We start from the raw sequence: 27,690 nt of genomic DNA, 5'->3' as shown, positions 1-27,690 counted from the left end.
AGATGTACGTGGTTTTGTTTGTATGTGGAATCTTCACTGATCTATATGAATATGATACTGTATGTTCCTGCAAGCGAATCCATCCAAGATAAGAAGAATGTAATGTATGAGTTTCAAATGATGAGTTTCTTTGATTTTAGCAAATTGAAGCAAGCCTACTCTAAATTTCCGAGTAGGTCTGATCATCAAGCATCATGCTTGGATAGCAATGACTCATTTTTATTAAAATGAGAAATTGAGTTTCTTTGATTTTACCAAATTGAAAACCTCTGGAATATAATCAAGAGGAAGATGGATGATCACAAGCCATCAAACCACCAAACTGAAATTTTGCTGCTTGAATTTTTGCACCAGGAGTAAAGGTATAAAGTTATCCAAAAGCAGTGTGTAAGACTGGTGGAGACTGAGGAGAACATGCCAAGGTGCATGACAAAAACTGTGATTAAAAACAACCAAGGTTTTTTCCACCAAATATTGGTTTCTACTCTTAAAACTTTATGAATATGAACTTGTTTTCTTCTTCATTATTTGAGGTCTGAAAGCTCTGCATCTATTTATCTTTTTATTTCAGCCATTTCTCATTTCTCAACGGGCTGAATGCTAAAGCTGAATGATGAAGTCTACCTACTGATCTTCACTGATCTATATGAATATGATACTGTATGATTTTCAAATGATGAGTTTCTTTGATTTTAGCAAATTAAAGCAAGCCTACTATAATTTTCAGAGTACGCCTGATCATCAAGCATCATGCTCGGTTAGCAGTGACTCATTTTTAATGCACGGTTGGCCTAAGTGATGGTTGAAGTTTGAAGTATGAGTACGTAGAGCAGAAGAAGGGGCTCTTTTCAGTAACCCGGCATTCTGACCACAAAGAGTAAGTAAAGATAGTAAAGATGATGCTGAAACGAAAAAGTACATCCTGTCTCTTCGCCACAGATCAAAACACCCTTCAACAAATCTCACAAAGCAGAGGAGGTATCTCCCAGGACTTACAGTTTCTCAGGGGTCTGGGCAGCAGATGGCTTGTAGATATTTCCGGATCTTTTTTCCCACAATTCCTCTGTGCTCGCAGAGAGGGCCGCTGCAAAACACACACAAAAGACACTTCCTGTTAGGCCTCGGAATCAAGCGCCCCAATCAAACCTACACAACCGGGGAATTAATTAGCTGAAGCAAACATGATCTGATGGGCACTCAGTCATTAGATACTGCGGCGAATTTTCACAGGGTTCATAATGAGGTAATGCGTCAGGGGACATCAACAAGTTTGGTATTTGTAAATACAGGCTCAATTTAACCAGTCACATCAAGCAGATAGCCGCTAATTCTGACACGCAAGCAGAAAATTAATCAATTTGTTCCAGTCGCATAACCGAGCGTCAAGTTCAAGGTCCACCGGCGATCTGGAAACTGTGTGACGCAGAGCTGGAGCTGAACGAGCGACAGAATGAAGACTTTTGTCATAATTATCTATTTAATGATTTAAAAAAAAAAAAAAATTGAACAAATTGAAAAATTATTGAATTTAATCAAGAGGAAGATGGATGATCCCAAGCCATCAAACCACCAAACTGAACTGCTTGAATACATTTTTGCACCAGAATTAAATCAGCAAAAAGTTATCCAAAAGCAGTGTGTAAGACTGGTGGAGACTGGGGAGAACATGATGCCAATATGCATTAGAAAACAACCAGGGCTTTTCCACCAAATATTGATTTCTGAACTCTTAAAACTTGATATAAATATGAAATATTGTTTTATTTGCATTATTTGAGGTCTCAAAGCTCTGCATCTTTTTTTTTAGTTTTGTTGTTTCTGTAAATAAATGCTCTAAATGAGAATATTTTTATTTGGAATTTGGGAGAAATTTTGTTTGTAGTTTATAGAATAAAACAACAACGTTCATTTTACTCAAATATAAACCTAAAAATAGCAAAATCAGAGAAACCGATTCAAAAACTGAAGTGCTCTCTTGAGACCTAGACTTGTAAAATCAGCAAATATCTGAATGCAACCATATAAAAGCAGTTTATCAGCTTTTAATACTCGTCTCCATGAGCAAGTGTACCTACTAAAGAAACATGTACTCCTGCTGACACTAGTAGAAATGCATTAAAGCGTAAACTGTTCACATATGGCTCTTTTACATTTCCAGTGTAAGAGTCCTCAGAGTGGTGTTGCATCACGCCTGAAGCTCAGATATGAATCTAATGGAGTCAGACAGGGAGGAAGCCTCACTTTCACATCACTCTTTCTAATGTGATAAAACAGGTTGTTTTTTTTTTCCCCAGAAAAGATGACACATGGTAGCTGTGTTGCATATAGGTCTATTCTCTCTCTCTCTTGCCATTAAATCCATTAATAACACATACCATCATATTAATCATAAAATATTTAAGTGATATTACTGTAGCAATATATAGTAATGGGAAGTCAAACTTAGGAAAAGTGTCTAATTGGTTTTGCATAAACCAGATTTTGAAGTCCTGTAAATCCAACAAATCAAAATATTATCAAATGACACCATTAAACCATTGAAGAACCCTTTGTATACTATTAACTATAAAAGTTATAAGTAATATTACTGTAGTATATTAGAAGTAATAAAAGGCCAAACTTGGGAAAAATGTTTTGGTATTGTGTAAACCAGATTTTGGAGTCCTATAAAACCAGCCAATCAAACTGATATCAAATGATATCATTACATACTTGAAGAACCTTTTCTATACTATTAATGACACAAGTGTTGAGGTATATTAATGTATAGTTTTGGAGTAACAGGAGGTCAAACTTAGGAAAAAGGCACATTTACTTTTGCATTAACTTCGACATTTTGAATTTGACATACTGAATTATTAGCTAGGTAGTAGTATTAGTCTAACAGAGTGGAGAACAGCGGAACAGCAAAAAGTGTTTAAGAACTCTAGCAGCACTGCTGTATCTGATCCACTCGTGCCAGAACACAACACTCATGCTTGATACTCTATGTGTCTGAGCAGTTCTACATCACGCCTGAAGCTCAGATATGAATCAAATGGAGTCAGACAGGGAGGAAGCCTCACTTTTGACATCACTCTTTCTAATGTGATAAAACAGGCTTCAGCGGTTTGTTTGTTTTCCCCAGAAAAGATGACACATGACATCAATGCTGCATATCTATTAATTATAGTGAAAGGGGATGCAGAACCCCAGTCTTTGGGGAGCCCAGCGGAGGCTTTATCAGCCTCAGCATTCCCACGGCCCGGCTGATCTCAGAACAGCCGAGGACACTGATCTCAGCGTCTGATGAAGATTAGCGCCCGTTGGCGTGGCGCTCCCCTGACGCCCATTTGTAAAGTGGGAGATGGGATGCTCTCCTTGATGTTGCTGTGAATTAGAAGTGATGTGGTAAAAAGGTGGGGGTGGGCGCTCACATTTACTCTCTGTCGGCTCTTTGGTCGCTAAACCTGAGAGAGGTGAAAGAAAACAATCTCCGGCCGCTAATGGAAAAAAGAGATTCTCTTTTAGGTGGCGCACAAATCCACCCGGGGCATTGTTGTGTAGAGGACTGTCTTTCATGTGGCAGCAAGTTCAATAAAGAGATGCTGGGCGTCGAGTGGTCCAGCGGTCTAAAGCGCTGTCACTGTGAGCGGGATGCCGCAGGTTCGAACGCCGTAAATGCAGCTTTACCATCAAGCTGCCGGCGCTCAGAGGGAGCACAGTTGGCCCTGCTCCCTCCGGGTGGGTACAGTAGATGGCGCTCCTAGGGTAGATCACTCCTTGGGTGATGTCCACAGCACAGGGCGTCTGTGAGCTAATGTATCAGAATCGAGTTGCTGCGCTTTCCACTGAACGTTAGCGCTGTGATGCTACTCGCCAATGCTACAGCATCAGCAGCAGTTCAAATTAGCCCCCCTTTGCTCTGATTACTGCTTCGCACACTCTTGGCATCATTCTCTCAATGAGCTTCATTTAAGAGGTGGCCACCTGAAATGAAAAGTTTTCCAACAGTCTTGAAGGAAGGAGTTCCCAGAGGTGTTTATTAGCACTTGTTGCCCCTTTGTCTTCTTCACTCTGTGCTCCAGCTCACCCCAAACCATCTGGATTGGGTTCAGGTCTGGTGACTGTGGAGGTTCAGCTCATTTTTTGTTAAGAACATAAAACTCTACATGTGAGAATCTACAATGTAAATATCAGTCATAAAAATAAAGAAAACGCACTGAAGAAGAGAAAGTGTGTCCAAACTTGTGGCCTGTACTGTATGTGATAGTGTAGCGATAATGGATGGCATGTAATACATTCTTTATACTAGTATAATAAAAAAAAGAATGTATTACATGCCATCCATGTGTTGAGACAGTGAGACTTGGTCTGTTTACAAAATAAATCTTTTGAATGTGTGTTTTAACTAAAATTATATATAATAATATTGTATAAATTAGGTACAAAATTTCATATTTGGTACAAAAAAAATCCGATTTGGCATTTTGAAACAGCCATGAAAAAATCAGATCTGAGCCACATTGAGCAAAAAATCAGATTTGATTCACTTCAGTCTGGCAATGTGAACGTAACCTTGAGATCACAATGGCCTGATTGGTCAATCTCTGGCATCCATTGGTGGGACCAACATGGAACACATGTACTACCCATACAGACCATATGGTAAACAATATTTACCATCTGGTAAATATCTGGATAGTAAGCAAACACTTTATAGAGGGTATTTATAGAGCACACAGGCGTGAACCTTTTACATATATTTGATTTTGTAAAATAGTATGAATTTCCATGTGTCCTCGGTAAAGCCTCCCCCCTAAAACCACAGCATTAAAGAAGCAAAGGAGTACTGTTGAACCCTGAGTGCCAATCTTTCTGCTGGCTTTACGTGATCCAGGATAAGTTCCCTTTCACTCAAATGGCTTTTTATTCTGATTTATAGTGCTGTGCCTTGAGATTTCTTTTTTTTAGACTGCATACTTAAAATGCCAGCAAAAGATAAGGCATGATGGAATAGATAAGTCCCAATATTGGCTTATAAATAAAAATGGAAAAGAAAAGAATATGAAAAAGATAAGCATTTTTCCTTCCATCTAGTTTATCCGCCTGCACACAGCACTTTTAATAATTCAGCTGTCTGCCTTTAAAGGTTTTGAATATCTAAGAACAGGAGAATACACTGCTGGGAGGTTTTGGGAACCAGCTGGTGATGCACAAGTCCAAAAAGAATAGAGTCGTTTCAAGAGCCAAATTAGAGGGTGATTATCCAAATACTCCATTGTTGTTGCATTTAGCCTGGAAAAGAATAGGTGGCAATTAAACAGCATTAATTAAGCTCTGGTGAGAAATCCAATTTTTCTAAATAAAACTGACACAGTAATCGACACAAACCAGCTTACATAAACCCAACAAACATCTCAACAAATCAGCAAGAGAGTGATCGCCAACTAGTCACAAGTGCATGGCAAATACAGTATTGGGCATGCTAAATATCTGATCCAGTCGTCAACTGGGAGTCATGAGCAGTAACTACCTACAGCTATAATGGGATCACATAGAAAGAGAAAGAGAACCTCGACATCACTTTCTGAGCTGCTACAGTAACTCTGTATTGACTGTATGCTGTATACAATTCTCTCTATAGCTTTTTCTTCCTTCATCAAATTTCAAAATCCATCAGTTTCAAATCTGTATTTTACTTAAAATTCTGTATTTTTACTGTGACCTGCCTTTTGCTGTCAGCACACTGCAAGACTTTTATTTTTTTTAAAGGCTGGTGTCCTACTGATCAGCCTCAGCTGCAAGAGTTTCAAAACTGTTTTACTTTACAGTAAGTAACATTATTTACAGTAAGTAAGAGTTTCAAATCAGTATTTTACTTTGAATTTTAAATTGTATTTTTACTGTGTATTTTTACAGTAATGTGCATATTGGTGTTGGTTCACTGCGAGACTTTATTTTTTATAGACTGGTGTCCTGCTGATCAGACTCGGCTGTATGGCTCCAAAATGGAAGTCAATTCTATACACCTACGTTCAATAAGCGTTCTGTGTGGAAGACGACACCAGGAACACTTGAATTTAGACAACCGTGGGACTGTGAAACCCCAACATTTTGAGTATTTTAAGGATTTTGAGCATTTTGAGTATTTTGAGTATTTTGAGTATTTTGAGCATTTTGAGGGTTTTGAGTATTTTGAGGATTCTGAGTATTTTGAGCATTTTGAGTATTTTGAGCATTTTGAGTATTTTGAGTATTTTGAGCATTTTGAGCATTTTGAGTATTTTGAGTATTTTGAGTATTTTGAGCATTTTGAGCATTTTGAGCGTTTTGGGAATTTTAAGTATTTTGAGTATTTTGAGCATTTTGAGTATTTTGAGTATTTTAAGTATTTTGAGTATTTTGAGTATTTTGAGTATTTTGAGCATTTTGAGTATTTTGAGTATTTTGAGTATTTTGAGCATTTTGAGTATTTTGAGCATTTTGAGTATTTTGAGCATTTTGAGCATTTTGAGTGTTTTGAGCCTTTTAAATATTTTGAGTATTTTGAGTGTTTTGAGCATTTTGAGTATTTTGAGCATTTTGAGTATTTTGAGTATTTTGAGCATTTTGAGCATTTTGAGTATTTTGAGTATTTTGAGCATTTTGAGCGTTTTGAGTGTTTTGAGTGTTTTGAGTGTTTTGGGTGTTTTGGGAATTTTAAGTATTTTGAGTATTTTGAGCATTTTGAGTATTTTGAGCATTTTGAGCATTTTGAGTGTTTTGAGCCTTTTAAATATTTTGAGTATTTTGAGTGTTTTGAGTGTTTTGAGTGTTTCGGGTGTTTTGGGAATTTTAAGTATTTTGAGTATTTTGAGCATTTTGAGTATTTTGAGCATTTTGAGTATTTTGAGTGTTTTGAGAATTTTAAGTATTTTGAGTATTTTGAGCGTTTTGAGTATTTTGAGCATTTTGAGTATTTTGAGTATTTTGAGTGTTTTGAGAATTTTGGGAATTTTAAGTATTTTGAGTGTTTTGAGCATTTTGAGTATTTTGAGTATTTTGAGCTTTTGACTGCTCTTAGAGCTTCAATCATTACAGCTGTTGTTAGAGACTAGAGGCTGTAATTACGGTGTTTTACCTTTTCCAGCAGAAGCAGATTCTAAGAACACATTGATCTGCACCTTAAACTCCCATTACTCTCCTCCTACAATACGAATCGACATGACTAACACAGCCGCTCTGATCTGTCAAATCCTGTAGTCCCGCAGCGTCTGGACACACTGTGGTGGGCTGAATCCCGGAGCTTTGGCATTTCATGCCTCGTCTCCATAACAGTGTTTGAGGCTGATCTGAGTTTGGAGGACAGCTTCTCCTCTCGTTCTGACAGTCGTTACGGCCGGGGTTAAAACCCAATGTTCTGCGGCCGGGCCACGGTGCACTTATTCTTTCTGACTGCATCTTCTTAGCCTGGACACATATTGATCTCAGGAGTTGTGATAGAAATGATGGGAGTCGAGAGGCGCTGGGGGCGGTGTTGGGGAGGGGGGTGGATTGAAAAGGGCAGACATTTTCTGCTCTCTGGACGCATCGTCTTACGGAGGCATTGATTTGCAGATGCATGCAGATAAAGCCGCAGCCTAAACCTGTGTTATGTCTGCGAGAGCGTTGTTGTGTCTCTTGAATTTCTCAAGAGAAATATATACACATATATACAGTTTAGTTTGAGTAAAGCAGGTAGTTTCACGCTTTTTCTGTGAGTCACTTTTGAGTCTTTATTTACTGATATTATTTGGTTTGAAGGTAAATAATATTGGTTGGGGAAGGAGATTTTTCACTTTTTTAGGTGTTTTTTTCTCAATGGGTTTCTTGAAGATTTAGCTTTACCGCACTGGGATGTGATCACTATTTTTAGAAAGAGTAAGCTCTGCCCTTTCTAACCATATATGGATTATGTTTATGTGTGAAGGGATTCCTGAGTAATTAAGCTGAGAACACAAGGTGAGATCTTGGGCGGGAAATCCGTCCGTAGGTCTGTTCTAAAGGTTAAGAGCAGTGCTGTGGAACCAAAGTACTAAAGGTGTTTGGTGGAGTTGGAGGTGTGTTAAACAAAAAAAGAGTTATGCTCGATTTCAGCACAGCAGCTCAAACGAACAAGCATTATTAAAGCAATAAAACAGGAACATATCAATGCACAGACAGAACGCAGTAAACAACACCAATCCCACTGCTTGTAGCCACAGCAAAACAGGAAACAGACACTAATGATGCTCTTATTTTACCTTACTGTTTTTCCACTCTAACATGGGTAAAGCAAACTGAAGGTTAAAGCAGAGTCCTGCTGAATCTGTAAAATTGATTTCAGGATTTGGACGGATTCCAGTCCGGGTGCTAAAATATGATTTCTGTATCTCTGATTGGAATCTGAGCTGAATCTCACACACTGATAGACAACTATAAGCAAACAGGGCTAAAAATACAAATAAATCAAATAAATGGTTGAAAAAAAATTGTTGCATTTAAACAGAGGAAAGTGTCTGATTTTAACACTATTTGGTAGGAATATAAATTGTACCAGTAACAACTAGAAAAGTGTATTTTCTAATAGAAAAGCAGGATGCATGCACAGCTAAAATGGCTCTCACCATTAGCTATGGTGGTTGCTATGGTGATGCTATGTTGTCTTTTCTGAAACACAGATTTTTGGGTTTTCACTGGCTGTAAGTCATAATCATCAACAATAAAATAAATCAACGCTTAAAATAGATCACTCTGTGTGTAAAACATCTTTATAACATTTTTAAAAGATATTCTAATTTTTTAAGATGCACATGTATATACTTCACATACAGCTCTGGAATACTAGGATTAGTGTTTTAAGAAATCCCATTAATACAGCTATCTGTCTTTTTCATTATTAAGGTCTCTAAAATATCCCACCCACTCACTAGAACTCCTATTTTAAATGTTTTTTTTTATTTTTATTTATTTATTTTTTTTTTACATATGTTCTGAAGTATTTAAGTAATTTTTGTGGAGAAGTCCTGTGCACATTTATAATATCTCTTTATAGATAGCTAAATAGCTAGCTAGCTAGATAGATAGATAGATAGATAGGTAGAAGCTCCAACGTCCATTTTTGTCTGTCGTTTTCATCAGTGTTTGACCTCTATAAAGCTGCTTTTTTACACTGTTTTCGTTCAAGTATTTTTGGATGAACAGACTAATAGAAATGCTCCAAAATACTTAAAGTAAAGTTAAGAGTATTTTCTCATTCTGCTGTAAAGTCATTATTTTCTACATTATTTACACTACTGTGCAGTGCTGTGATTTACTGAGCAATCTCACTGCTGAGGCAGATCGCTATGGGTGTGCATCCAGGCGTCCCTCACTAATTTACACCCAGACGTGCAAATTAGTGAGACGATTGTGTGTAAAGCATTGTTTATTGAAGAAGTGCCCTGTAAAGGTTTTCATACAATGTCAATGATGTGAATATGGGCTTCATTACTTCATTATTGTCCGGGATACATAATATTGTACATTTTCTGAGATCTGTTCTGCTCAGTAATGTATTTAATTATATATAATTTAGATGCACAGCAGTAATAAGTGATCACAGCAGATCAGGTGAGTTTGGATGATAATCAGGTGTGTTTGGGTCGTTGCTTGTTTGAATGGTAGCATCTGTTTAAAGGGTAATAGTGTTAGCTGTTAGCAGAGCTCTTTTACTGATTAGAAGGATGGAGGAGTTAAAAAGGCAGTATGGTGCCAATAAAATATGCACAGTAGACTTGACGTCATACTTCACAGTGTGCTTTTACCCAACAGTGAAACGGAATAACTGGTTTCTGAAGGTTGTTTTGACTGAAAATGAAGTAAAAATGGTGTCTGATGTTTACTTAGTACTCTAAATCTAAAAAAAAAACTTTCAAAATAAATAAACCTTTTAATAAAAGAATTTACCCAAAAGTCTTGGGGATCATAAAGATGTTTTCCAGCAAAACTGAGATAAGACATAATGTTCTTTTTGCTCAGCAGTGTTTTTTGTAATTGACCTGTAATTGATCTGTAACAATGCGTAATTCACTCGTAGTTACACTGTTATTACATGGATTGTTAATGTGTAACTACATAGTTATTAGAGACATTTATTATTACATTACATTACATTATAATACATTATATTATATTTATGGCATTTATTCTGATGCTTTTATCCAGAGCTACCTACAATTGTATTTCTATTACAGAGGAAGGGCCAATGTGGTGTTAGGAGTCTTGCCCAAGGATGCTAACTGGTGTAGTGCAGCATAGTTACACATAGTTACACAGCTGTGGAATTGAACCCCAGTCTCTCACATGATCTGGTAGTTCACTAACAGGTAGTGGTGTTATCCACTGCACCACACAGTGAAAACGGGTTTTCCTTCAATTGCAAATTTGCCATCTCGGAGATACAGATGTGTTGTATGATATAATTGACATCCTAATAAGATGTGGTATCAAGATGTTGTAAAATACAGAATCTAATGCTAACTTTATCTTTAATGAATCTATTTGGAAAGCCCTTGGAAGTTCTAGAGAATTCTCTCAGGACAAAGAGATGAAGAGATCTTGGCTGTTTCTTAAGAGTGAGAGTGTGAGAGAGTGAAAGAGTGAGAGAGTGATAGAACGAGAGATGAAGAGCAATAGTGAAAACCCACGGCAAAAAAACAAACCCACTCAAAGAGAGTCATGGGAATGTTTCAGCGCGAGGGGATTTGAGCAGCTCTCCCCTCCGATGCTTAAGCCCTTCAATATGTTGCGCCAACTAACAAAGCAGTAGCCAATATGCTCTCGCTTAAATAGATTACGCTTAAATATAGAAAAAAAAACAGATATAAAAATATATATATGTGCAGCATAAACTTACACAACACTGCCGAGAGAAAAAAAAAGTTTCTGTGTAGATCTGGATCACCAAGTGGGTCCAGTGGAGTACGGTGCTGTCACTATGATTATTATTCGAAAGCTGGCTTCAGACTCTTGGCATCAGCAGCCGGAGTCAGAGAGAGCACAACTGGCCTTGCTCCCTCTGGGCAGGTAATAAGGCTGAGGGTTAAACTTGTTAAAATTCTTGATTAGAATTAGATTAGATTTTTCTTCTTTTATTCATTATAACACCTGAAAGATGTTTTTTATTTTTAGATTTTTTGTATTTGTAGTATTTTGTGCTAGCATAGCAGTAAACTGCACCTTTTTAGAGCTAAACAATACGCAAATCATTTTTTATTTTATTTTGCAGCCCGATCAAAACTGCGCAAGCACAGTAAGCCTTGAATAAATCTGTAATGAGAATAAAAATAAGTACAATAAACATACCTACATAACTACTACACAATAAAGTAGCATTCAAGAGTTTGGACAGACATTCTCATTCAATGTTTGTATTTATTTCATTACTTAATTTGTCTCATATATTTTAGATTAATATTAAAGACATTAAAATGATTAAGGAACATATATGAAATTACATATCAAACAGTAAAAAAAAGTGACATTACACATTTTTACTTTCTTCTTGGGTTTACCTGCTTTGAGATCAACTGTTCAGCAATTGGGTTCAACAACCCTCTGGGCTGGAGAGCTACTAGATATACTAGTCTGTAGAAGCACTCCATCCTATTACACTTCATTTTACAAAAAATATTTTTTTGTGGCCCACCATGTAATGTCTTAAAAAATATCTGACCCTCGGCCAAACTTAAATGCTGACCCCTGATCTAGATATTTGTGTTTACCTGTGTAGAGAATTACACAAAATAATGAGTGTAAATCTGTAAGATTGCAGCGTAAAATGCTGAAACCTAATTATCTTTCCTCCTCATTGAGAGGCTGATTTAAGGCTGATTTAACGGAGATACTGAGAGGTATTTGGAGGGTCGTAATTGGTGTGTTCTTGCAGCGCCCGACTAAAAGTGCAAAAAGCTGAAGCATTTGATCTGTTAAAAGGCGAAGGACATGTAACACGGCTCCTCCAGCTCTCTCTTTTTTTCATGCTATTAAAAAAAGTAAAAAAAGCCACAGAGATCTAATTGTGATCTAATTCCGCTCCTGAGGGTCTAAAAAAATCACGCCGGTCCCGCAGCGTTTCTGTACAGCCCAGCGGTTAATTACAGTTTCAGGTTATCTGCTATCAGCGCGGCTCATCTGGCTCTGGGAGGTGTAAATCAGATTGGGATCGTGTGAAATTTTGCCACCTCAAATTATAGTCTGTGGAGACGCCCAGGGGACGCCTACGTCCCCCCGATAAATAATTAACTCAATAAGTGACGTCCTGCAAAACCACGAGCTCCATACGACTGAAAACCACTGCGCTGGTCTGGTCCCCGGTCCCGCAGTAATTCAGAAGATCAGCCGTGAGATAAATCAGTCATTCAGTTCTAATCTTTAATTCATATTTATTTTGTGTCATTCATTTCTTATCGCTTGCTTGTGTTGATTTGCGAATGGGAAATATCTATTGTGTGAATCTGTCCTTTATAACCAGTCTCAGTCAGCAGCCTGCTGCCGAGGATGCATTTAATTCCCTGCACATTTATAGAGCTAGATGTAGTTAAATATGAATACATTAAACATAATTAACAGGAAATTCTGTATTCTGAACAGTTTTTACTGTTTTTAATATTTAGTTTTTCCTACATAGAAGAAAAGCACTACTGGAGCAGCATTAGCATTACCTGGGAACTGTGTAAGCTTTTTCGCCATTTAGAGGTGAGTATTATCTGCCTTTAGCTTGCTGCCAACCCAGGCTAGTACTGCTGGAGCAGCATTAGCATTACCTGCTAACCGAGCTTAGTGCTAGTTAGCTCTTTCACCATTCAGAAATGAGTATTATAGGCCTGTAGTCAGCTCTCAACCCCAGCTAGCACTGCTGGAGCAGCATAAGCATTACCTGCTAGCCACATTAGCTCTTTCGCCATTCAGAGGTGAGTATTATCAGCTTGTAGCCTGCTCCCGAACCCGGGCTAGCACTGCCAGAGCAGCATTAGCATTACCTGCTAACCACACTAGCTCTTTTGTGATTAAAAAACAGGGTTTTTCCACCAAATATTGATTTCTGAACTTTATGAATATGAACTTGCTCTGCATCTTTATTTATTTATTTTTTTTCTGCATCATTTCTCATTTTCTGTAAATAAATGCTCTAAATGAGAATATTTTTATTTGGAATTTGGGAGAAATGTTGTCTGTAGTTTATAGAATAAAACAACAATGTTCATTTTACTCAAACATAAACCTATCAGAGAAACTGAAGTGCTCTCTTATATTTTATACACTGTATGTGCGACACCATGGGGTTCAAAATGCTTAGAGGTAAGAACTGCTGGTTTACTAAGCTGTCAGAGACCCATGATTGATCTTTAGTGTTTGTGATTGGCAGGAGAGAGGTGTTAAGCCGTGTCTCACACCCTGAGAGCGGCCGGGTCAGGCCGCAGATGGCTGAAGTATCATAATCATCATGATTTGGTCTCAGGTGTCTGTAATATGATGCAACATCTTTCAGCAGATTTACACCAGGCTCAAGTCCTCAAAATAAGCCCAGTTCTGAATGAAATAACAGTGTGAATGGAAACTGACCACTAAAGATGGTTTTCAGCCGTGGCTGCAGGATAATCTGGGTCTGGAAAGCCAGCCTACAACATGTCACTTCTAATCTAATTATAAACTGACATATTTGCAAGCCTTTTTCCCAGTAAGCCGCTCTTATGTCTGTGTGGGCACTAGTTACTCATATTAAAGAGCTCGCCACATTTGCTATACATTAAATAGAGCCACTAATGTTCGAGAATAATAACATCCTGAAAGACCGACCTTCCTGCAGATTTCAGCTCTAATTCTTCTTCTAATTAGCTTCATCTGATCCTTCTAATTACTGCCTTCAGAAAAGAGGGACATTACAAAAATAAAGTCTACTAGGCTATGTCTACCCATATCTGGATTTCTGAAGTTTTCCTTCCCTTAGTTCTTAGAATAATATTTACACCATATACATAGAAAAATGATTGCATGAACATGCTAGTCATGTATGGTACAATAATTATGAATTTTATGTTATTTGTAGTTTCCTATATAGTAAATGTGGAGTAAAGAGGCGAGATTGTTCTCCTTTCATTAAAAATCATTAATCTACAGTTACATTAGATATTGAAGCAACCCCCATAATGCTCTGTAATGTGCATGAAAAGGGCAGTCGAGTTTCAACACAACACCAGTTCTTATTCTTCTTCTATTGTTTAATTTGTGAAGACTTACACTATGCCTCAACTATCTGTTGTTGGTTTTAACATTTGAAGCATCCAAAAATACAATTTCACACTTTAAATAAGCCAGAACAAAGCCCACCTTCAAATATTGTTTGACACCCAACATCAGAAGAATGGAAACCCACCATAATATCTTGGTTGTCACCTAATATCAGGCCAATGTAGAGCCAATCTAAAATATTGGTTGTCACCCAATATCAGGCTAATGTAGACCCAACTTCAAGTATTGGTTGTCACCCAAAATGAGGTCAATGTAGACCCAACTTCAAATATTGTTTTCACCCAACATTAGGCAAAAGTAGACCCAACTTCAAAAAATTTTTGACATGCAATATAGACCCATCATCAAATATTGGTGTAAGACCAACATAAGCCTACTTTTAAAAAAGTTGTCGCCCAATATCAGGCCAATGTTGACCCACCATCAAATATTTGTTTTCACCCAATGTCAGGCCAATATAGGCCCAACTTCAAATATTGGTTGTCACTCTACATTTGGCCAGCGTAGATTAAATTTTAAATATTGTTTATTACCCAACATCAGGTTAATGTAGACCCAACTTCAAATATTGGTTGTCACCAAACATCAGGCCACTGTAGACCCAAATTTCTATATTTACTGTCACCAACCTCAGGTTAACGTAGACCCAACGGCAAATATTGGTTGTCACCCAACATCAGGCCAGCATGCTCTCTTGGAATATTTTTCTCCTCTGGTCCACATCTTTTTGCGTAATGTTCAGTGGAGGAGAGTGCTGTAGTCTTCAAACCATCTTTATTCTTAGAATCCATTAGGGTTCTCAGAGGCATTTCTAAAGCTTGCAGACAATATATATAGCAGGCTGCTGGAAACCGAGGTTGCACAACCCTTTGTAATGTGATTAGCCTTTTTTCCCCTCATTCGAATTGTGACGTGGGCCTGAATTCTGAGGGTATTGAAAACACCAGAGATTTCTAAAGTGCATTAGTGAACCCAGATAGATGGTGGAGGCATCTAAATGCAGTTCAAGCTTGATCCATCTACTGAGGTCACCCAGGATACAGCCAGAATGCTTTGCTGTCCATTATCAACGGATCAATGCTCAGCAGAAATCACTTTCAATGCTTTGAGTCGAAAACAGCAACCAAATCAGTTCCCCTAAAGATCCAGCCATCCAGTGTGTCAATACAATGACTATTTATTAAATCTTAGACCCATTTCAGCCTTCTGTGGATTGAACTGTTCTTTGTCAACCATGCTTTGTATTATTAATGCGCCCATTTATGGCTGATAATACTTTTATGGATGCTACATTAATGATTGATGATGATAACTGGAATGCCTCTGAAGCCTGAATGGCACTATGGCATAAGAAAATAACAGCAAACCTTATTATAAATATTTCCAAAGCCAAATTATTCAGCAAACTACACAAAATAATAAGAAAAATGCAATAGCTGTTGAATGGCATGGAAAGCTTCAGTCTAAAGTCTCTGATTTTGTGATTTAAACACATTTCGCTGCCGTGCTCTCGGCTGTGTCCTAAGAAGAAATCACTGAGGAGGACAACTTAAATGCACTCAGGCAAATCGCAATACTTTCCTGAAGGTCAAAGCTTTCATTTCGCTGTGGTTTTGTGCTGGAGATGCACTACAAGAGCATTTTGTTTGCGGATGATACATCTGGATGAAGCAGCACAGATAATTCTGTTAGGAGTGTCGGGGTTTGAATGGGGCTCTTTTATAAGAATTGACAACTCCAGCCATGCACTATTTTATTTATACTTTTTGCATTTTTCCTCTGCTTTAACACTCAGAAAAGCAATTTAAAAGTTTTTTTTAAAAACTAGCATTATCTTAGTGCTTATCTTCCTCTAAAGGACGTTTTTTTTTTCTTGCCTCTGTTGATCACTGAAGGTTCTCTGTGTTGTATGTTTAGGTTTTTGTCTAATTGTCTGTCCTATGATTACATTTGTGTAAAGGTGCTTTGCGCCCACATCAGTGAGATTGCTTGTTCGAATCCCAGTCATGCAGCTTGCCATCCATCAGCTGCCAGAGCCCTGAGAGAGTAAAATTGTCCTTGCTCTCTCTCTCTGGATGGGTACAGTAGATGGGTGCTCTTTCTCCTCATCACTCCTCCTAGGGTGATGTGGATCAGCACAAGGCTGCGTCTGAGAGCTGATGTATCTGAACCGAGTCGCAGCGCTTTCCTCCGAGTGTTAGCGATGTGATTAAAAAAAGGGGCGGAGTCTGACTTACATGTGTCGGAGGAGGCATGTGCTGGTCTTCACACTCCTGGTGTTGGAGCATCACTAGTGATAAGGGCAATCTGAATGAGTCCTAATGAGTGGGTTGGGTAATTGGCCTTGTGAATTGGGGAAAAAATTGGATAAAAAAGGTGGATCTTACAGTATATTTTAGGCCCCCAGATGTTCAGAAGCAGCCATACTTTTAAAAACATAGAATTGACATCCCAGGCACTGCCAAACCTAGGTATAGTTTTATCCAGGTAGCCCTGGATGTCCATTTTATTCCAACTGACATGCTACCGCAGATTACTGCGCCTCGCTGGAGCATTTTTCCATATTTTGACAGATACAGCAAAGTATTTCTGACAACATGCCACTCAAACACTCGCCTCGTTTCCTCCTTAGGAAAGTGGGCAATGGCAAGAGCTCATATACTCATTTGAGTATGGAAAACCAGGGAGATATTTTGTCCACATAGTGCTAGATCTCATAAAAAGCCTGAGATTAGCCTCAGGCTTTGGTGTAGCTTTTAGCATTCTGTTTAAAACATGTATTCCAGCAGCTGTGCTTTTATTACCGTCTAACCACAGAGCAGCATGAAATTCTGATGACACAGAAATCTCATATTCAACCAAACCAATCAGATTCAGTCCAATTCACATCCACAAGGTCAGATTACATGCAGAAGATGAATCAGCAAAAATGAAACCTGTTAACATTTTTATTTTTTGCCCCCTCAGCAACTTTAACATTGACCACATATGTAAATCTTTTAGACGGAATTCAGTACAGCCAGTAATGCATTAGGCTGTGCTCTCAGAAATGCAGAAATATACAGTATGGTTCATGTATGACCATATACGGTATGTGCATATAATCATAAATCAAAAAGCATCAGGCATATTATGTAGTATTTTCAGGTCTGTAGGCATTCAGATTAAATCCTTTAGCGGTTCTGTTTCAGCCTGCAGGCCATGTGTTTGATATGGGTCCTGCTCAACCATAAAAAAATTGTAGTGTCTATAAATCTATATATATATAAAAAAAATTCTGATTAATCACAAAAATATTCTACGATTAACTGAATGTAAATAAAATAAGGAATGTAAGAAATGTAAAATGCTAAATTTTTTAAATATATAGAAAAAAATATACGTAAAAAGAAAAAAAAAACACTGACAATAAAAATGATAATATAGTAAAAGTCAAGTAAAATGATAAGAATGATAAAAAAATCTAAAATAATAATAATAATAATAATAATAATAATAATAATAATAATAAAGAACATGGGAATCAAAATAAAAACATAATTTAAAAAACATAGATAAATAAATAATACAATGAATTAAACATTTTAAAAAATAAAGAAATTAAACTCTTTTAGATGGTGCCTAGAAACCAAATGTTTAAAATGATTCTGTGATTCAGATGACAATCTGATTGGCTGAGAGGCATACTATGAGTACCGTTATGAGCCGGTAATGCACTGAAATCAAAGCTCTCCATGTATTACTGTATTAGTCCACCACATAGAGGTAACCCAGCAACTATGCAACGCTTACAAGCCAAACATCAACAGCGCAGCTACAAACAGAGCAGCACTGGAACTATTTTAACTGGTGGTCTGTTTATAACCAAACAGATCCTATTTTCTTCTCATCTTTAACTCTTTAAAATCTTTTAATAAAGAGCGATAATGGAACTGTGGTATGATTGCAATTTTATAAACCCTTTATGAACCCTTTATAAGGGAGCCTTTTTTCTGAAGTGTCACCTAAATAATTTTCCACAACAAATATTAATATTATTATCATAACCAAAAAAGGGATTAAAATATTAAAAGCTGTGAAAAGAATATCAGAACTCAATATTTTTTCCTGTCTTTACATGAAGCAGTTCTGCAATTTTGTGTAAATGTAATTGACACGCATGAATTTATTATAGATGATATAGTTTAATATCATGTCTGGATTTAATTGGAAGGTAAATGAAGGAATTTTAAAACACATTAAAAGCTGCAGACCAAACAAAATCGCAGCAAAACTTTTGCCTGCAGCCAATCGGAGGCTGAGAATCTGCTTCCTGCTCCGCCGAGCTGAAACCCACCGGACCAGGTGATGAAATAATGGTGAAGGAGGAGGAGGAGGATGATGAAGAGGAGAATATGGGCTTTTATTTTTATATAGATTTATTTATTTTGTGTTCACTGGAAATTTGCAGTTCGGTTCAGGTGGTGGCGCTGCTGTATCCTCCTCACTTATTTCAGTTTATTGGGAATATTTATTTGCACTGCTTCCTCTTGATTTAGTGTAGATTATTTAAGATTATAAATTAGATCTATAACTGTCTCTCTGTCTCCTCCTCTGCTTTGAAGACGTTCTGAAGAAGCTGTCAGACTCTACAGCTCTGATCAAAAACACTGCAAAAAAACTGACTTAAACACAGCTGGAAAATTAAACTATAATAACTATAGTAACACTATATTACTTTAAAAAGAAAAAAAGACAACAAATACTGATAATAAAAAAACAACATTATTTTAGTAACGAAAAACAAAAAACTAAATGTTTTGTGAGATTTTGTGATAAAAAAAAAAACATTACATAAATAAAAGGGATGTTGTAACAAGCAAATAAATCTGGTTTGTTGCAAATATAAATTTAGAGAATAAACTCTAATCAAACTCTTTATCTGATTCAAAACAGATCAAACAAACTACAGGAGTGAAAAAAACTCCCAAATATTCGAGATTAAGCCTCTATCATTTACTCTGACTGACATTTCTTATTGCCGTGTCTTAATTACATAACAAACTGAGAAAACTGCTGTGAAAATGCTTTTCATTCGTCTTAAGCTTCTCCGTAAATTATATTAACACAGCTGCTTAGCAAAGCTCATAACCTGGTGCTGTGGAAACAGGGGTTTAGGAGTCAGAGTATTTATAAAGCTCTGACATTTTCATCACCTGGCATTTCCCAATAATCACCCCAGACTAACAACCTAATTAAAAAAGTTATTTAAGTGCAGAAAAACTTTTATATAGAGATTAAAGACTGTAGTTCTATAATAACGTACTTATTTTCTTTATTCATTCTAAATTTGTACACAACAGAAATGCAATAATTCAACATGAAAATGATAAAAAGGATGTTTACGCTTTTTGGAAATCTATATATATATATATTTAGGAAACTGACTTAAATATGCAAATGTAAATAACATGAAATATAAATTGTCATGTTTTAAGTACACTTTTATTTATAGTTTGCAAAAAATGAAAAATGGTCAAGATAGTGAAAAAGATGCAGAGCTTTAAGTTCAGATCATGTTCATGAAGTTTTAAGAGTTCAGAAATCAATATTTGGTGGAATAACCCTGGTTTTTAATCACAACCATTTTCTCCTCCACCAGTCTTACACACTGCTTTTGGATAACTTTATGCCAACTCCTCTTTGAGCCACCCCCAGTTAAGGATTCTCCTCTTGCACTTGTTTTGCCAACAAATTCAGTAGATGTGCAGAAGCTCCTCCCTGACAATACATTTAAAACAGACATACATTTCATCGTATTTAACTCCAGTGTGTTCATTATAATTAATTTATTCCATTACACTCATTACACATTACTGCTACCAGTCTCTGTTAGGTATTTTGTTTCTGTGAGGACGTAGTGAGTACATGTGAAATATTCCCTTTTTCAGTCTGTTGCCAGAAGAGAGATGCCTAATATAATATGCAAAATGGCCTCCCTTCCTATCTGCAGCGTAATAAATCTAAACGCATGGAGGATGGGGGTTGGAAAAGAGAGAGAGAGAGAGAGAGAGAGAGAGAGAGAGAGAGAGAGAGAGAGAGAATGAGAGAGAGAGAGAGGGAGAGAGAGAGATGGTTAGGAACGAATTACCCCCCGCTTGCTCAGCATTCTCTCAGTCTTCCTACATCACCCTCTCAGCCTCTCTGACTCCGCCATTAAACTGGCCTGTAAAACCTGCATTGGCCTTATAGGCTCACCGTTTACTAGCTGCCATGTTAAGCAAAACACACACACAAACACACAAACACACACACACACACACACACACACACTCACACACACATATGCAACCATCGGCAAATAAATACGTGCAAAAATAAGTATGGGTTGGATTGCAATGTTATTCACAAAAGTGAAAAGCTACCAGGAGGAATAAATGGCTTAAAATGTAGATTTATATGTTTTTTTTTTTTTTTTCATGATATTCTCATAAAGCAGTATACAGCTCTGGAACACGTTTCTCTGATTCTGCTATTTATAGGTTTATGTTTGAGTAAAATGAACATTGTTGTTTTATTCTATAAACTACAGACAACATTTCTCCCAAATTCCAAATAAAAATATTCTCTTTTAGAGCATTTATTTACAGAAAATGAGAAATGGCTGAAATGATAATAATAAAAAAAGATGCAGAGCTTTCAGACCTCAAATAATGTAAAGAAACTAAACAAGTTCATATTCATAGTTTTAAGTTTTAAGAGTTCAGAAAAAAATCCATATTTGGTGGAATAATCCTGGTGTTTTTTAATCACAGTTTTTTTTCATGCATCTTGGCATCATGTTCTCCTCCACCAGTCTTACACACTGCTTTTGGATAACTTTATGCTGCTTTACTCCTGGTGTAAAAATTCAAGCAGTTCAGTTTGGTGGTTTGATGGTTTGTGATCATCCATCTTCCTCTTGATTATATTCCAGAGGTTTTCAATCTGGTAAAATCAAAGAAACTCATAGTTTTTAAATGGTTGTATATGTAGTGTGTAATTCGTGTGTAATAAAACATGCCAGACGTCTCAATATGGAATTGTAGAGGTTCCTAATGGTAATGGTGTCCTAAAATAATCCATCCCATTGCGTTAGAGGTGAAGGTATGGCCACTGAAACGACTTAAAGTAAGGGTAAAAAAATAAAGCCATTAAGAACAAAAGCTTAGGCCACGCCCACAGAGTCCTATAGTGCCTAAAAGCAATAATGACTATAATGTAAAAATATTAACATGTTATAAATGTTTATAATACAGTTTGGGATTTTGCACTAGGCTGTTCCCTCTTGTTTCAGCTGCATATATGTTTTTATTAAAAAATAATTTGTTTTACATACAGAACAATGTAAATATATTAAAGTTAAAGCTTTAATAGGAGTCAGAATGGTATATGTTTATACTTCTCTACATCCAATCACAATCAGATTCACTCTATCTGGATGGAGAGATTTATCTGGATATCAGGTTTTATTTATTGAATGATGAGAACCTGGAAGTAAATCAAGCTGAAATGAAATAGAAGTAATGACACTATTTTTTTTTATTATAAGAAGAAGAGTTTAACAGCACTGCATCACCTCTTTATTTGAGGGTACTGCACCTGTTTCACTCACTATATATCACCATCATAACACACTATAACCATTCATGCTTGCAGTGGCTCAGGAGGGCGTTAATGAAGCGTAGCAATGATAAAATGATAATAATAAATGTGAAATTTTTATCTGTCCACCTTGAAGGCACGGTGATTTAGAGAGATTACACAGACTAATACCTGTGTTAATTCTTACAGCGCTGCTTTTTCTTTTTTTAGGATGGAACAGGTAACGTGGTGGTTGTACAGCAGCGCGGCGGCTCTGTTTACAGGATGCAGAATGATGCAGAATATCATAGCCGGCTCTATTGCTCTCCTCTGCGTGAGATCATTGATTTGTGCCGTTTCATGGTCCCCAGCGTGTAATTGCTTTCTGTGCTGTAGACAGTCTTATTAAAAGGCCGCCTCTTGCATATCCTCTTTCACAGGAAGTCTATCCAAAGCCTGAGTGAGAGCATGTGGAGAACTGGAGTTTATACTGTAGCCTAGAATACAGTATATCTCCCTGCCAGATACACACACACACACACACTTCTGTTATACACTCATCATAAAATAAAATAAAAAAACATAGTAGCACCCAGGAGAAATCAACTGCAAAGAATGAAATTTGGTGTGATGCTCATTGCTATCTTAAAGCCAACCCCTGCAACATCTGCTTTCATGCCTTGACATAATCTCTGGAATATTGCTATCTTGGCAGCAGAAAACACCAGTGCACCACTGACTGAATACAACCTAGAAAGACGTCAAAAGTCAGACGTTCATTGCTATCTTGGCAGTGAATTGTCAACAGCTCACTTGTTATGCACATACAGCTCTGGAAAAAAAAGAGACCACTTCAGTTTCTGAATCAGTTTCTATGATTTTTCTATTTATAGGTATAAGTTTGAGTAAAATGAACATTGAAAGCACTTAAAAAGGATGGGTTTCTCCGATTTTACCAAATTGAAAACCTCTGGAATTTAATCAAGAGGAAGATGGATGATTACAAGCCATCAAACCACCAAACTGAACTGCTGGATTTTTTGCACCAGGAGTAAAGCAGCATAAAGTTATCCAAAAGCAGTGTGTAAGACTGGTGGAGGAGAACATGATGCCAAGATGCACGGAAACTGTAATTAAAAACTAGGGTTTTATTTATTAACCCATTTAACAGGCAAAACATCTTGGGTATTTCAGTGTAATTTAGATATGTTGTAATGGAAATTACCATTATGTTACCCTAATTAATTAAATAATTACTACTAACATTACAACTAGAGTTACCTAGAATACCTAGAACTTAAGGGACTGGATAAGAATTGCCATTTCTGAAAGAGGTATCAGTTTTAGGAACCCTGCACAAAATCCAAAGAACATTCACATATTATTAGTATTGGAAAATACATTTACTCTGCATACACTTGACACAGCTCACTTATTTTTTTTATTATTATTATTTTTTAATAAAACCATGCATCCCAATAAACCCTTTGGACCCTTTTAAATTGCACTGAAAACAATGAAGAGTTTTGGAATGTTTTGTTATTGAAACTAATATTAAAGATGTGTGTAGGCGGCACTCACACAGTGCTTCAGTCTTAAGCCTGATCTAAAGCCCTCATTGACTTTCTGTTCATAATTACGCCAGAGATAATCCGTGTTTAGGAGTGCTTAAATGCCATCTATAATACTGCAACTTTATTCCAGTATCTACTGTTGTGGTTGGTCTAGAATGAGAACAATTATAAACTATATTTACTGATAATACTTAAATAAATAGTTAATAGTTGTAAATACAAGCCCTATACCAAAAAAGTTGGGATGCTGTAAAATATATAAATGAGTGTAAATGAAAAAATGATACATTTATGTACAGGGGCAAAAAAAAAGGCTGTAAAACTAATTAATACTAAATAATACTAATAAAAAAAGAAAACGACTGCAATGGGATCTATTTGACATTACTCAATGTAAAATTGTGAAGACTTTGAATATCCCACCATGTAGAGTGCATAATATTGCATTCTACATTCTGTATTTATTCTCATTTAGTTGGGAATTAGATTAAATAAAATAGACCCTGCAGATTGTGGTGTGTTACCATATACCATATTTGTTTGACTGAAATAGTAAAAAAATGTAATAATAAATTTTAAATTTAGCCATTATAGAAAGCTGGATCTCAGCCTACTTTTATTAAGCCTGTGTCAACAGTGGTAAATTTGTGAAGGAGAGAGAGAGATAGAAAGAGAGGGAGAGAGAGAGAGGGAAAGGGAGAGAGAGAGGGAGAGAGAGATAGAGAGGGAGATATATAGTATATAAATAAGTTAATTTTAAAAAAAATGGCCAATCAGTGGGCCACTGGGTTTCAACATCTTCAATTGGACTTTCAAATGAAACGTGCTAACCGATAACCCACCCTGCCACCTATTACTACATTGATGTGTGGGGCAGCCATCTTGGATTTGGAGATCAGGGTTTTGGTGAGGCTCTCCTGACTTTCCTTCTTAGCAAATCTGTCCTGCAGGAGCTTCCAGTTACTGTAGAATGTACTACTGATAACAAGAAAAATTTAATTCCATGGAAATTCCAACAGTATAACAGTAAAATGCACTGTAGCTCTAAGTGCGCCCAAGACTCAACACCAGACTGCACAGCAAATATCAATAAAACCCGGCAATAGAATACGTAACTACTCTGAAAGAACTAATGAAGAACTACAGTTAATCTGAAAGCTGGACAGGAGTTGTGCAGATGAGATTGGGAGCGTGGCATCTCATCCTCTGGGTAATGAATGCTGCTGGCATTTCGCGGACACGGCTGTTGACTTTTCTCTTGTCATAAAACCCAATAAACAAACAGATGAGCGTAAAGTTCTGAAAACGATGTCCTTCCTCAGCTCTGATCCCTTCAGGCTTCGCCCTCCGACTGCTTCTCCAAGTCCAAGTTTCCCAAACAGCTGTGTGGAAACGTTCCACTCTGATGGGTTTAAGCACCAGGTGACCGTGCCCAGTTGGTGTCAGGCTGACTGACACAAGCACCGGGGGAGAACCTGCACCGCGGCGGCGGCAGCGGCGGCGGCACCAGCAGCTGCCGGAGCTAATGGGGGTGGAGGAGGCAGAGATTAAACGAGCCTGTGAAGTTTCTCAGCTCCTCAGAACAGCCTCTTTGTAACCAGATGTCTAACCCGTCTTATCTCGGGGGGAAATGAGAGCGACTTCTTGAAATTTGAAAACAAATAAGGTGTCAGGAGCACGAAAGCTCCAGCGCACTTCAAACAACCTGGCAGCTTCCTAAAAATAGCTTTCTGATGAAGTTGGTGAGCCTCATGTTTTTACTGGGTGATCAAATTCTTACAGTCTGATTCTCGGGTTTGAAATATGCCCAACTAATGAAGACACACCTGTAAAAATATCTGAATTATTCATGCTTCTAGAAGCGACTTTATGGCTTGAAGGTTGCTGAACTGCCATGATAAGACTAAAGTGCTCTTGGCTAAGTCACCAACTTCCAACCTCTCCAATGGGCATCACAGCTAGAGTTGCTCCAATACGTTTCCACATATCGAGCAGGTAAGTTGTAGTTGGTACACTGAACTAACCTAATGGTAAATTTCAATGAAATTGAAATTTCATTGAAAGCATATCAAAATAACAACAGATTACGAAACTAAATCATGTAAAAAAAGCTTTCTGATGAAGTTGGTGAGCCTCATGTTTTTACTGGGTGATCAAATTCTTACAGTCTGATTCTTGGGTTCGAAATGTGCCCAACTAATAAAGACACACCTGTAAAAATATGTGAATTATTCATGATTCCTGTGGGGGTGGGCGTGGCCTAAAGGTCAGAGAAGCGACTTTATGGCTTGAAGGCTTCTGAACTGCTGCGATATACGACTTAAGTGCATTTCCAGGTCATCACAGCCAGAGTTGCCGCAAATACATTTCTATTGTATGTATTGAATGGGTGCTATTTGCTGGTTGTAGGCCTTCCAAATTAAACTTATTTTAAACTTAAACATTAAACATGTTATTTATCTTTATTCAACTATGGATCTAATAAAAAAATAATTCTAATAAAAGTTTAATCCTTTGATTTCCTTTGATTCAGTTGAAGTCTTTATCTTAAATAAAAGGTTGACTGCATGTTCAAAAAATGTATATTTATTACAAGAAAAATCACTCTGGCACTCATTCCTGTTACTGGCACTCACTCCTGTTACTGGCACTCACTCCTGTTACTGGCACTCATTCCTGTTACTGAAACTCACTCCTGTTACTGGCACTCATTCCTGTTACTGGCACTCATTCCTGTTACTGAAACTCATTCCTGTTACTGGCACTCATTCCTGTTACTGGAACTCACTCCTGTTACTGGCACTCATTCCTGTTACTGGAATTCACTCCTGTTACTGGCACTCATTCCTGTTACTGAAACTCATTCCTGTTACTGGCACTCATTCCTGTTACTGGCACTCATTCCTGTTACTGAAACTCATTCCTGTTACTGGCACTTATTCCTGTTACTGGCACTCATTCCTGTTACTGGCACTCACTCCTGTTACTGGCACTCATTCCTGTTACTGGCACTCATTCCTGTTACTGGCACTCACTCCTGTTACTGGCACTCATTCCTGTTACTTTTTATGTTTTGAGTAAGTTATTCTGTGTGCACAATTATACATGTCATTTCCTGGGGACAGGAGTCTTTATATATTAACTAGTTTTAATTTCTCCACAATAGGAGAAATTAAAGCAATTGCATGTCAGTCTGACTTTTAATTGAAAGCAGTAATATTCCAAACATTTCTTTGATTTTACCAAATTAAAAACCTCTGGAATATAATCAAGAGGAAGATGTATGATCACAAACCATCAAACCACCAAACTGAACTGCTTGAATTTTTGCACCAGGAGTAAAGCAGCATAAAGTTATCCAAAAGCAGTGTGTAAGACTGGTGGAGGAGAACCTGATGGCAAGATGCCTGAAAAAAAAACTGTGATTAAAAAACAACCAGGGTTATTCCACCAAATATTGATTTCATATTTTTAGAGGAAGTCCAGAGGAAGTACTTCCCAGCTGCAGTCAGATGTTTGTTATAAAGCTTTTGAAAGTCATTGTTTTTAGACAGTCTGTTGATTTATCGTGGATCTGTCTACTCTGACAGCGGCGCGTCTAAAAGCGGAGAGCTTGTGATGAGTCTCCTTGCCTGGAAGTGCTGTGTGACGCTGGGCTGACCTCTCCTGACCTGCTCAGCTGTCTCCACGGATGTGGGAATAAGACATTTCCCCAAGAGCTGGAGGTCTGACAGTGACAAGAGCTTCAGAGACACACACACGACCGACCCTACACACATATATACACACACATATAAACACATTCATCAAGATAAAAGTTCTAAAATACTGTATATTTAAAAGAGATTCATCTGTTTTAGGATACAAAGTGTTTTGTTAAGGAATTATTCAGCATTTAAGACATGGTACCATTAAAAATATGTTTTTTTCTACATTGAGGAAACACAATAAATCATGTAGGAACTTAAAAAGTGTTAAACAAACCATAATACTCTGGTAACTCTGATGAACGTATCCTATACAACAGAGGAAACTCATGCTCTTGCTTTTCTTTGGGTGGTCCTGATGAGTGCCAGTTCCATCATTACGTTTTTGATGGTCTTTTTAGTGATAACACTTGAAGATAAGTCATTTTTTTTCTTTATTTAGTTGAGTAGTTGTTGCTTCTCATAATCTGGATTAGAACATTACTCAAATATTCACTATTCACTGTATACCTGTAACTCTACCTCTTCACTACTTT

General features: G+C 37.2%; 1 protein-coding gene across 2 annotated transcripts in view; it reads right to left on the bottom strand.

Moving 5' to 3' along the window:
- Positions 1 to 27,690, bottom strand: part of frmpd3 (FERM and PDZ domain containing 3) — a 147,164-nt gene that overhangs the window by 85,580 nt on the left and 33,894 nt on the right. For both annotated transcript variants that reach the window (XM_022683724.2, XM_022683726.2), the window contains exon 2: positions 997 to 1,084. The gene's annotated coding sequence lies outside the window, so the exon portion shown is untranslated. The remainder of the gene's footprint in view (positions 1 to 996; positions 1,085 to 27,690) is intronic.

The sequence above is a fragment of the Astyanax mexicanus genome, chromosome 10, assembly GCF_023375975.1.
Source record: "Astyanax mexicanus isolate ESR-SI-001 chromosome 10, AstMex3_surface, whole genome shotgun sequence".
Taxonomy (NCBI): Eukaryota; Metazoa; Chordata; class Actinopteri; order Characiformes; family Acestrorhamphidae; genus Astyanax; species Astyanax mexicanus.
The sequence above is the reverse complement of the archived record's forward strand: the minus strand, read 5'-3'. Positions and strand labels throughout refer to the sequence as shown.